General features: G+C 40.8%; 1 protein-coding gene and 1 long non-coding RNA gene across 6 annotated transcripts in view; one reads left to right on the forward strand and one right to left on the reverse strand.

The window, feature by feature from the left end:
• grid1b (glutamate receptor, ionotropic, delta 1b) overlaps window positions 1-12,768 on the forward strand; it is a 287,849-nt gene that overhangs the window by 38,966 nt on the left and 236,115 nt on the right. The gene's annotated exons all lie outside the window — the stretch shown is intronic.
• The window catches only part of LOC113662698, a 12,957-nt gene continuing 12,086 nt past the window's right edge, over window positions 11,898-12,768 (reverse strand). For 2 of the 3 annotated variants that reach the window (XR_007143728.1, XR_007143729.1), the window contains one exon: window positions 11,898-12,140. This is a non-coding gene — a long non-coding RNA (uncharacterized LOC113662698). Of the gene's footprint in view, window positions 12,141-12,406 lie in introns of those variants that run through there. The other variant, XR_007143730.1, reaches the window with a different exon arrangement.

Genomic DNA, 12,768 nt, shown 5'->3' on the forward strand with positions numbered 1-12,768 from the left:
GTATCAATTATCTGAAAAACTCATTAACACACGCAGATGTTAAGAAAGATGCATTTTTATGTCCTCTGTCTCAGACGCTGTTCCCTCTCCATATCCTCCTCCTCTTTCACACTCAGTTGTTTGACCCCCTCCCTCAGTCCACCCCCTTCTCAAATTTGTAATTCAAATGAGCTTTATTAGCATGTCTGTTGCTTAAGTGTTGACTAGTATACTTTCTGTACATAATAAAATTATCCCTCTCTCTCTCTCTCTCTCTCTCTCTCTCTCTCTCTCTCTCTCTCTCTCTCTCTCCCTTCTTTCTCTCTATCACAGCAGCACAGTTTAGTGGTTATTGACTCGTGTGCTCTGTGGGGATAATGTATCGTAGGTCACAACATTTTTATGATTAAGAAATATCTGGGGGTTCCTCAGGGGCACAGTTCAGGGCCTCTCATATTGTTCTATCAGTTCCACCAGTTTGTTCTTCATTTGAAAGAAACAGATCCTGCCCAGTCTATTTACTCTGTGTTTTTTTTATTTAATCAGTTCTGCTTTATTGAATTTAATTATTTGGGAATGATTAACTCCAGCCTGAGGAAAGTGGCTCATGGCTATAGTTGTAACGAGGAACTTTCTGTTTTTTCTTTTTCTTTTCTTCAGGATTGTGTTTTAATGAGCAGCAGCATTACAGTGGTGCTAATAGAGTTGGTTTGTTAAGGAGCTGTTTTACATTATTTTACGTTATTATGAATGTGTTTGTATGACAGCACTCACTGATTAGCTCAATACAATCACACTGCCAGTCACTCGCTCTCTTCCTCTCATTGTGGGGCATATCCACTGGTACATGGGGTATACTTTATATTCACATCCTCCTTCCTGCACCCCTCTACACACATCTAACTGTTAGAAAGAATTCAAATAAAACACCTCAATCGAGAAGTGAAGACAAAAAAAAAACACACCTCAATACAGGAAGGTTAATCAGAACATTCTGGATGTAGTGTGAGGTCAGTGTGGGGAAAACGAAAATATTATTCACCAAAATGTTTTTTTAGAAATAGTTTTATTTACTTTCTAACCATTCTGCAGAGATCAGGTTCAGTAAATAAGGAGTCACTTTGACAAACACGACTGTATAATCAGAAGGGATTTTATTTGCTAGTTTTGCTAGCTAACATTTTACTTGAACATATTATTTATCCACTCAGTTTTTATTGACTCCCAGGACTGTGATGACCAGGGTGCTGTGAAGAGAAAACCTTTTTCCTCTGTCAGGTTATGTTGTTCTTCTGTATCACTGTAGTGAACACTACAGTGATGTTGTTCTTCTGTATCATTGTAGTGAACACTACATGATTTACAGACTGCAGCTTCATAGATTGATTAGTATGTGGTAGAAATATCAGCTGTTGGATTCAGTGAGAGATGCTACTCATGGAGATGCTTGTGCTGTTGTGACAATGCAAAAAAAAAAAATGTATTCTGACTGTTACTAACACTGCATACTATTGTTTAATGATTCTAAATAATTCAAATAAAACACCTCATTGATTCAATTGCTTCCTGTTTACCAGAACACTAATCCAGTCCGGATGATGAACTGTATGCTATAGTGCTTCAATGGTTTGATACAGAAGGTTGCTGATCATCTCAAAGCTGGAAATGTTTTAATTCACTGAGGGTTTGATGAACATGCCTGCCACTGGTGTGTTGTGTTGGAAACCTTTTCGATGGAGCCCACATTGCTCACAATGGCAGAAAACCTATTTGGGTTATTCCAAGCAGAAAACACCATTAAGAATGGACCAGAATAAATCAGAGTTGTGTCTACTGAATTAAATCCCAAGTATTAAAGAGAGACCTTTGCATAAATGAATACCGTTTGAGTCGACTTGAGGAGAGAGCTGCTTACGGAATAAAACGACGTTCGGAGGGATGTTTCAGGCAGCGAGGTAATCTTAAAGAACCTGCAGTGGTTCTTTCACATTTGGCTTGCTTTGTTGCATAGGAGTCATTGAAACATCAGTCACGCTAAAAACAGTCACAATAACGGTGAGATTGGAACAGCCTGCCTTGTTTTTCATCACCTCCTAATTCACCAGCAACGGGTCAAAAAGTCTAGGAATAAGACTGAAAAGCACTTAGTTATAACTCACTTACAGAATTTAGTTTTTTCATGATGCATGAGTGAATTGTGAATGGGATAAGTGTGTGTGTGTGTGTGTGTGTGTGTGTGTGTGTGTTTGTGTGTGTGATTAAAGAGCCAGGACATTTGGCCTTTAGAGAGCATGGTGCGGCGGTTTCTCGGCTCCAGCTCTGCTCATCTGTACAATTATGAAGTTGGCACCTGGGAGTCTGCGCCACATGCTTAATGACTGCACACCCCCAAAGCAGCGACTGGCAATGCTAAGGGCTGCTAAATGAGCGCTTATGCAGTGTGTGTGTCAAGCCCATAAACTTAGCCATGTATCAAAAAAAATTCTCCTTTGTGCCTCCCACTATCTCCTTAGGCTCCTTAATGTGTATTTGGCCTCTTCCTATCACTCTCCCTTTACATTTACTGCTTATAAATCACTCCTTGAGCAGACCAAGAAATAACTGATCATTTATATACTTTTGTTTGTCTCACTATCATACTTGCAAAACCATGTAGTGTCTCGCTGACAAGCAGCAACAATCACTGTTATTTATTTATTTGTGATATCGTTGCTTTAGTCAGCTTGGAATATTTTGACACGTTTGCTGTGAATTCATCAAGTTTTGGAGCTTCAACTAAAAAGGCTGTCAGAAATGATGTCTTCTTCTAAAAATGAGAGAATTACATAAAATTACTGCTTATTCTTGACTGAATGGCTACAGCAGTTACCTCTTAATGCCTACACATTAATTATTAGTACATTGCTATAAATGTTATTAGAAGTGTTATGTTTTGTGTCTAAGTGGTGCTTCACACTGACATTTTTCCCAGCACCAAAGGCTTAATGATCTTGAGCTTGATATTTCCAGCAAACTTCAGATCTCTGCTCAAGTGAGATAAAAACAGCCTGCTTTAAAAAAAATAAATTAAAGCCTGTTATTGCAAATGTATTGTCCCATCTCCACACCTCTGATTTAAACGGGATATGTGTTGAACCTAAAACCTTCTATTTCCTCCTGACACCACTACACTAATTTTACAAGAAATACATCCATTTTTTAATTCTATGCATTTCTCTGTGTCATGGAATGACCACATAGTGCTGAACTACATTTTCCATTGTTAGTGCCTGTGTTTATGTTCTGCTTATCTTCTGTGTGTATCTTTGTCAAGCTTTTGCTGGTGTGTGAGCTTTAGCCGCACTTATAGTCTATGTTCCTGCCTTGTATCTACAGTTTTTGTTTGTTTTCGTCTTTGTCTTTGCCACCTTGCTTAGAATACTAGTTTTAATACAAGTTTTTATTCTGGTCCCCATCCAGCAGGTGAGATAACCTGGCCTGGACCATTATGTAGTGTCATCCAGTAGTGATGGGGGATTAGCTAAACTCTGGCACAAAAGTGTGCTTTGGACCTGAAGTGAAACCTGTGAGCTTCATTAAAGAAACCAAGCAATGGCTGATCATTTCAAATGGATTTCTAATGAAACAACAGCTACACTGTTTATAGAAGGTGTGTATTTGCAGTGTGTTTCTGCAGTGAGCTGGAGCGTGCAACAACACAACACACTTTCACTTGGCGGCTCTAAAGGGATTGTTGGCAGTGGATTGGATTTGGCCATGGCCACTGCTGTATTTTACATCAGGAGTCTGAGAGGATCCTGCAATGACTGATACGCTGCACTAATCCTCTTCCACACTTGGATTGTGCACATGTAATGTGGCCGATTTTGTAGACTGCCAGCAGAAACCACAGCAAATTACAGGAGGGAAAAGATATTCTCATCCTCTCCTATAATGTAAAATGTAATCTCTCCTTGGCCAATCCCATTACAGCATAACTTTTGCTTCCAAAGATCCATTCTTAAGTAATTCAGGCTATGGGGCACTGGCTTATAGCCAGGACTCCATCTGTTCCTGAATCAAGGCAGAAATAAACTGACCAGGCATCGGATGATATGATATTTGAGTGAATATCCTGATGGTCTAACAAAGTTGCTTTTCATTACTCTCTTAGCACTAGCAATAAAGGCTTTAAAACCATCATGTAAGGTCAGCTGTTAATGATGCCTTTCCAGCAGTGACCTGTAGTGGATAATAGCTAACCCATTGTACTATATTATAATGTTGCTTCCGGAGCTCCTTTGCCAAGTGTTTTAGGTTCTGTGACAGGTTCTGATTGGTTTTTAAAACCAATTAATTAGGTAGTGTCTTCTTCTTGGTTGTGCAGGTTAGAGACGTTCTAGTGAGAAACACTGAGCAAATGATATGGACAGGATTTGCTCTAATGAAATAATATCCAGAAGATCATTGATGACCCACTCAGTGTTAGTGCTAAAGTTTTACAAAGAGTCATGGAGGAAGGTCAGCTATTAGACCAAGCAATTGAGCAGTGAAGTGAACCTGGAGTGGCTAATGGCTAATCCTATTACGCCGTATTTTTGCGATCAGGCTACTTGTCAAATCTCATGAACCAGGAAGCATAAGTTGTTGGTTGTCAAGAAGCAATGTAGTCAGAAATACAGTCACTAGGCAACCAAGGTGTTTAGGATTTGCTCTGATGTTTGAATTAATAATGTGAGCAAAGACCAGATTGTCAAACAGGTTGCGTTAATAACCCACTCAGCACTAGCAATAAAATTTTATACAAAGTCACGAATGAAGGTCAGATTTTAAATACCAGCAATGGGAAAGAGGTATTTTATTCTGGAAAACCGACAGACGGTGAAATCGCACCTATAAAAAGACTAAAGTCAGACAAGGTCTGCCTCTTCTCAGGAAGTATAACACAAGCACGTACCACATCACTACTCATGCTAATAGATAATATACTCAAAGATTAAATCCTGTAGGCCAGTATTGCACAATCCAAACTTGGACGATATTCTCACTTCAACCACAGAGCTTCATGAGTCTTCAAACAAATCGACATTGTGCTCTCATGTCTAAAAAAATCTGTGCAGAAGTTGGCACAGGAACTCAGTTTAGTTTTCAGTGGTTGGGGTGCCTCAGGGGGTAGCACCGGGTCCAGTCAAGATCCTGCAATGTGTACTACAGCCTCAGCAGGGATGACCTCTGACTAGCTGTGTATAAAAACAATGTATGGTGGTGGGTGTTAGCAGCTTTGGATGGTTGACTTTGCCGTCAGCGATGTGAGATAAGCTGAGTATGGAACACAGAGGAGGAAGGAGTAAGACCCAGATGAAGGAAAATGCACTGAGACAAACAGTTTGGGGCTACAGTGCTACACTTCCTCATATGGCAACCACTTACTAATGCATACTACAGATTGTTAATACGATTATTTAAAACCTCCTCCACACAAGGGATCATCAACTGGCAGATGATGTGGTCCAGATGTTTACGCAGCAAAGCATTTCACCTGGGATGGAAAAAAAAAACCCTCTGTCTTATTTAAAGCAGTAAACAAAGCTCTAATGTTTAAGCATTAACAGGTGATTGCTGTCTACATTGTCAAGTTGCTTCTTCAAGCCTTAATCAAAGATGCAGTCAATTTTTCGTAACTGGACCTTTCCTGATTTTTATTGGAGTATGACTGATCTAGGATTTTATGTTGTATGTAAACACAGGTTTAGTCTTTCTTCGTAATTGTGGTATACAAGTTGTAGGTGCTGTGTTTGTTGTGTATTTGCTCCTGCAGATGAATTATTTTCATTATTGTCATTGTTAAACTATATGAGCATTTGACTCCTGGACAAACCTAATTACTTCCGGTTGTGCTCATGTGGAGCTTATGGAAGAAGATCCATAACTGCATGAATCGCTGGGTAGGTTTCTCAGTTGTTGATGCACAGTATGCCCTGTCAAGGTGACAAAAAGTGAAAAACAGACACAAAGCCTTTTCCGACTCTCTGTAAGCTTCAGTTAGTGACATGAGGTGCACATGACCCCGTCTTTTCTTTCCCATCTGACCCTCTCACAATCTCTCCAGGATCCTGCTACTCCATGGGAACATAACAGTGTGAGTGAGGGGAAAAAAGTGAGGGCACTATTTATAGATTCTTGATTGACATTGACATTTTGTTCCTTGGTCTGAAGTGGTGGGCATTTTTGGAGTGTCAGATGTTGCTCATTTCACCATCGATGTGATTGATTTCCAGTAATGGCTTCAATCAATTTCTCTCTTTTTTAATTTGGAGTCAAGTCAAGTTGGAGCTGATGGAAGCTGATGGAAATTCAGTCACAAATGGATAATGTACTGTAGCACAGCTGGGGGAGAGCAGGTGGAATTTTACCAAAAGAGAGATTACCAACAATTTTCAGTTCTACATTCAATTCATAAAATGGGTTATGTAAAGAATAAAATATGACAGAAAATATGCCAAAATATGGCATTGTTGCTGTTACAACTCCACACCAAGTTGATTGTTTTCTTATTACAGAATGTCACTAGATGCTTTTTCACTTTCACAACACAACAACTTACAACTAGTTTTGTAAAGTTCGTTGTGACGAACTTTTTGATGTTGGATTGACGAAGCAATTATTCCCAAAGGCCAGTATGCTAGGGTGCTAATACTTCTGGAGGCGAGCGAATATCACATGTCCATTTTGTGGTAATTTTTATTTTGCATATTTTCAGGGTGGGGCTGCACGTGATATCACATGATGTCAGCAGAATACCCGAGATGCAGTTCCCCTCATTGTTCTGAGTGTTTAGATATACTGTATCGAAAGTTAATGTTGTGGAAATCTTTTGATTTTGCTTAATTTGGGACCCGGTACCATGAGTACCGGAATGCCAATCGCTTGGAAAAGTAATAGCAACAAACTTTAGACCAGACCGATTCTGGTTCATGTGGGTTGAAAGTTCTAGGAGTAGTTACTCTTGATAAATAAATTAAATAATAATAATAAGCTTATAAAGCAAAACAGTATGTTGGCTCTTACAAGCCAACATAATATCTGTGAAACCAGTTAGTTCCTGTTGTAACGTCCGTTATGGCAGCTATAGCCAGTGGTTTCCTCATCAGTCTTTCTTTAATTCTCTCTCTTAAAGAGAAAAAAATGTCTAGCACCGATTACAAAACCTAGTCATGTTACTGAGAAACCGCATAAATGCAAAGAAGCATAAACTCCTCTGTCGTGAGGATGTAGCAGAACTTAAAGAATTGTTATATCACTGAAAACTTATTGACTTCCTGACCAATCACAGTCTAGTGTTCTGCAGTGCCTTTGTATAATTGTAATAAAACAGCAACCATACATTTATCTGCCAAATCATCTGTAAGGTTCTCAGTATGCCTGCAGTACCCTATTCAGTGCAGCAATTGAAAATGAATTTGTGCAAAATTACATTCTTCCATCTTCTTGCTCCCACTGTAACCTTTGTAGTGGTGAACCTTTGTGTTTTCTCATGCCTGGAGGAGCTCCATCTCAGGTAGCATGCCATTCTTCATTCTCTTCCCCCTGGTCTGGTTCTGTGTATAGCTTTCTCCTCCTACTCCATCATGCCTCCAGGGGCTGCCCAAATGTTTACGCAGGAACTTATCTCCCAGAACACAGGAACCTTCTCAATTAATCAGCTGTGGCTTTGCCTTCAGGAACCAGAGAGCATTTAGGGAACGATGCATGAGGAAAAACTGTCCAGCTGCGAGAGTGTAATGAGAGAGGTGGGCCTGTAGGGACTGGGCGTGATGGGCCCTGGGCCTTCCCCCAGATACCTGGATCGGGGAAATGTAATCATACACACTCACACTCCAGAGTAATTTATAGACTTAACCTTCTGAGGCTTTCGTTCCTGTTTAGCTATTGTGTTCCTGAACAATTCACTAATGCCGGTGGGCTCTGCACTCGGGATGCTCTTGGTGATTAATAGTTTAGCTCAGCTTTGCGTGCAGTGTGGCTATGCCCATTTTAATTAGGCTGCCACTGATGATAGATTCCAACATGCAGTCCTATTATGCAATCAAGTCCTTGTGGAGAATTGCGTGGTTTGAAGTTGTTAAGGTGTCATGCTTTCATGGTTAGTCACGGTGTATGATCACACCATTACCTCACAGTTGCCTTTTTGATTAAAATGAATTTCTTTTCCTCTTTACCTTGTTGCCATATTTATAGCAATGTACAAAATTTGAAATATCTGTCTAAATTCCTGTTCAGATAGGATTTATTTTCCATTTTTCTTGCACATAGAGACATGTCTAGAAAGATTATGGGATTGTTTCCCTTCTATATAATGAGCAGTAGAAATAACTCCCGGTAATATATACACGTTGGTAAAGATTGCATTATATCCTGAGGGAAAGAGGTTTTGTGCTTTTTCTTTAGTATAAAGAAGCTCCAGGAAGCAGTTTCTCCTTTTCTGTCGCCTCCTACTAAAACACATTGAGTTTAAAACCAGAACGAGGTGCTCTCGAGGTTTGTTGGAAGATGTTGAGTTCTGTGGAACAAGGAAGCTTCCAGATTATTCCGTCTGACCATACGGTAAACTCAATAGATGAGTCAAGGCTCTACAATGATCAACAAGCGGAATGTTCTTGAATTACACGCAATTATTAGTTGACCGTTGACCCTAATGCTAATACATCATCAGAGATTGTACATGGCATCAGATTTGAATCCTCATAACCAGTAAGTTTGGAATCTGCACTTCATTCCGACTGGAGAAAATGGGAAAAAGATGAACCAGTGCGTCTTGTTTACTCCCTGCTTCACGAAGTCATGGCTGAAAGATAGCGCCTGCTCAAGGCATCATTCGCGTTACGCTCCTAAATAACAGGATGAATGTGAAGGCGGAGGTGTGAAGCAAGATTGACAGCGTTCTATTACTGAATCTCACAAGCGATGGGCATGTGGAGGGCAAGTAATGATATACCAGGAGAACTGACACACCACATCCTCCTGACCCCCTGCCGCCATCGCTTATTGCTGCCATCAGCCGCACGCATATCATGAATGCATCTGCATTAATGGCGACTCGACGAGCAGAGCGAACGATTGTCATGATGGATGATCGAATCATTCGGCTTATTTACTGACCTGATATGCAGGCGGAGTCAATGTGATCACTGCACCATGACTCCTTCACGACACCTCAGGCTTCATCTGGTAAAAATCTACGCAACATTTACGAACATAACCTCAGCTTGTCTTACAGCTGATTAAAAACACTAATCCATTGCGGCTGCTTAGAGCTCCAGAGATTAACATTGCTGTGAATTATCACTCAAAAATTCATCTACCGCCTCTTTTACCTCAGGGCAAAAAAAAAAAGACTTTGCATTCTTTTCCCTCTTTGGACTTTTTGCCCTGGACCCTGTTTGTTGTTTGATCTACAGTAAGCAGAACTATTTTTAGTTACTATTGTTCTTCTCAGGAAACACTTTTACTGATTTTTTTCTTTTGGACTTCAGAGGATTTAATATCCTCCATAGCAAAAACCACCATATCCACCACCACCAACTCCACCAGCTCTACCTACAGTACACCACCACCACCACCACCTCAATTACCATCACCATCCTCACCATCTCAACCTCTTCCAGCACCACCATCACCTCCACAACCTCTACCTCTGGCAACCTCACCTCCATCACTAACATTCGCACATACACCATAATTTTCACCAGCACCACCACCAATCCCAACACCTCACCCACCATTTCCTTTTCCAGCACCGACCGCCTCCATCTCCATCCTTAAAAACCACCACCAGCTTCACCACAGAAAACTCAGGAACAAGAACAATTCAGCAAATCTCAAAAAGCTTCACTGTCACTGTTATGTCCAATTACTTTCCTATTTTATCTCTTGTACAATCAGCCCTGAAAGCGAAGGCCTCTTGTATTTCTAATTTTTTTTAACCATCACTTGAAAATCTTAGCCTTTAGATGAGAGGTTAAGGTTGAGCTCAAGAGCCTTCAAATTCTTTACCTCATTGATTCCAGCAGCACAAACATCTCCTGAGGTGCGAATAAAAATACAACATACAACTGACAAGTTTCCACTGTAGCCGGGAGACGCCGTGACTCTGTTAGCTTTGTGTTCAGAAAACAGATTAAAATATAGTTGAACTTTAATTTATATACACATTTGTAATTAGAATCTTAGTGCATAAAAATGGCACCCTAGCGTAGAGTCAGCAAGACGTCAAATTTTGCTGAGAAACTCGATAACGTTTATCTTTAGTAAAAACAATCCAAAATCATGTTCTTGAATTAGTTTTTTTGAACTCAGTCATTATCAGTTGCTCTGTGTTTCTTTCGATGCATTAAATGTTTGTGTGAAATTATGTTGAACCGGATAAACTCAGTAGCTTGCAGTCTGTCCTGCAGGAAGACGTCAGCACCAGAGATATGATTATTAATTCAGAGGCTACGGCTTGAATGTAATCATACAGGATAATCACCATATACATACAAACATCAGTGTGCCTATTGTGTTAATGACATGTATTATATGTAATTATGCTTCGTGAATGTAGTGAAAAAGAAAACCGGTGGCTCTTGTTCAGGACTGTGTTTAAATTGTCATTACTTAGTGGAAATTCTGACGTCCTTCTTTTGGGTTAATTCTGGGTGTAAATTAAGAGTTGTAGCTGTAGAAGAAAAATAAATACAAGTGTGTATTCATGCACAAATGCTGACGACTACTGCAGGTGGCTCCTCTTTCACAACACACACACACACACACACACACACACACACACACACACACACACACACACACACACACACACACACTCTAGACATTACTGCTGAGCTTATAGATTTTTTTTTACTTTATACCCAATGTCGCAGACTTATCTAATTAACACAGCTATAGAACTTCTGTAAATGTTTCTAATTATTATTTCAGCAGAATCCTCTCCTGCTTTATCTGCATATCGGTTTCAAAAATCCCCTGTAGGTCTGAAGGCTGATCAGTGTCGAGCAGATTTTGAAATCTTGTTTTAATTCAGCTTTTTTTAGAGGCAATTTTTTTTTTATTTGAATCGGAATTAAATTGTATTTTCATTTGATGTACATTCAATGTACAAATAAAACTTCTGCTCGCTCTCTAATTGCTGCACTAAATTAATGAATAAATTAATGAATCTTTATTAATTGTAAATACATCTGAGGGAATAAAATGTAAATAATTTAGCATTTAAGCCGCACACAAAGTCTTTCTCACTGTCATGACTCAGCCCGGACTTTGGCCACGTACATCTGTTTACGTTCTTCGTCACTTGTCTTCCCCGCCTTCGTCTGCTCCTCCCTGTCTACACACCTGTTTCCTATTGTGATTACCCTGTGTATTTAACTGTGCCGCGTTGCCTTGTGCAGCGCGGAATCTACCGTTGTCTTTGTCCTGTCTCTAGTCCATATGTTGTTTCATGTCCTTTTGTTATTAAACCCAGTTGATTTGGCTATCCTGCGTTTGGGTCCGCTTCCTTACCCTGCGTCATGACAGAAGATTCCGCCGCACCAGGACCCAGCAGGATAGCAGTGCTCGGACCGGCTTATCGGCTTTCCCGTGTTTTGCCCCGTGGACTTTTCTGTTTTGTGGAGGATTTTTTTTCTTCTCCCCGCCCTCCCTCCCCTTTTCCTGGTTCCCGAGAGAGGGGTCTGGCCGCGGTGCGTCGGGGTTGAGCTCGGCCCTCCTGTTCGGCTGTGGACGTCGCTCGGCCCTCTAGCTTGGCTGTGGACGTCGCTCGGCCCTCTCTGGCTGTGCCGCCGTGTGCCTTGCTCCCCCCACCTGCCTCGCCATGTGCCTTGCTCCCCCTACCTGCCTCGCCGTGTGCCTTGCTCCCTCCACCTGCCTCACTGTGTGCCTTGCTCCCCCCACCTGCCTCGCCGTGTGCCTTGCTCCCCCCACCTGCCTCGCCGTGTGTCTTGCTCCCCCCACCCGGACCCCGTCTGGACCACCAAGACGGGTTGGCACATCAGGAGCCGCGCCTGGGGGGAGGCCCTCTGTCGTGACTCAGCTCAGACTGCATCTGTTTACGTTCTTTGTCACGTGTCTGCCCCGCCTTCGTCTGCTCCTTCCTGTCTACACACCTGTTTCTTCTTCTTCTGCACCTTGGGGGGGGGGGGGGATTGGTGTGTTTCACACACACATGCACATGCACACATACACACACATGAATAAAAAAATTATAAAAAAAAAAAAAAAAAGATGCTGCAATGGCTGGTAAACAAGAACATTTACAAAATGTTTTATTTATTTATTTATTTATTTGTTTGTTTGTTTGTTTGTTTGTTTGTTTGTTTATTTATTATTTATTTATTGTTTTTGCAAAGAAACAGTATTTAACAGTGTAAAAAAAAAGTTTTATTTTCCCCATTTCTTTAAATAAACTTTACATGTAACTTTAATATGTACCGACATTTGTTCTTATGAGACATTCTGGCTGTGTGAACACACACACACACACACACACACACACACACACACACACACACACACACACACACACACACCTCTACACACATACACATACCCACCAACACACACTGACGTATTTTCAGACACGACAGGTAAAATACAGGAACATTGGCCAGTTTCCTGGACAACAGTCATATTAACCCATCATGATCAAAACAACATGGCGAGGCAGCCAAGTATAAACTGTGTTTACACACAGCAGCCATTAGAGAAAAATATGAGCTGATGCACTTTATGTGAACAGGTTTATTTAATTCTTTA

This window comes from Tachysurus fulvidraco, chromosome 8 (assembly GCF_022655615.1).
Source record: "Tachysurus fulvidraco isolate hzauxx_2018 chromosome 8, HZAU_PFXX_2.0, whole genome shotgun sequence".
NCBI lineage: Eukaryota > Metazoa > Chordata > Actinopteri > Siluriformes > Bagridae > Tachysurus > Tachysurus fulvidraco.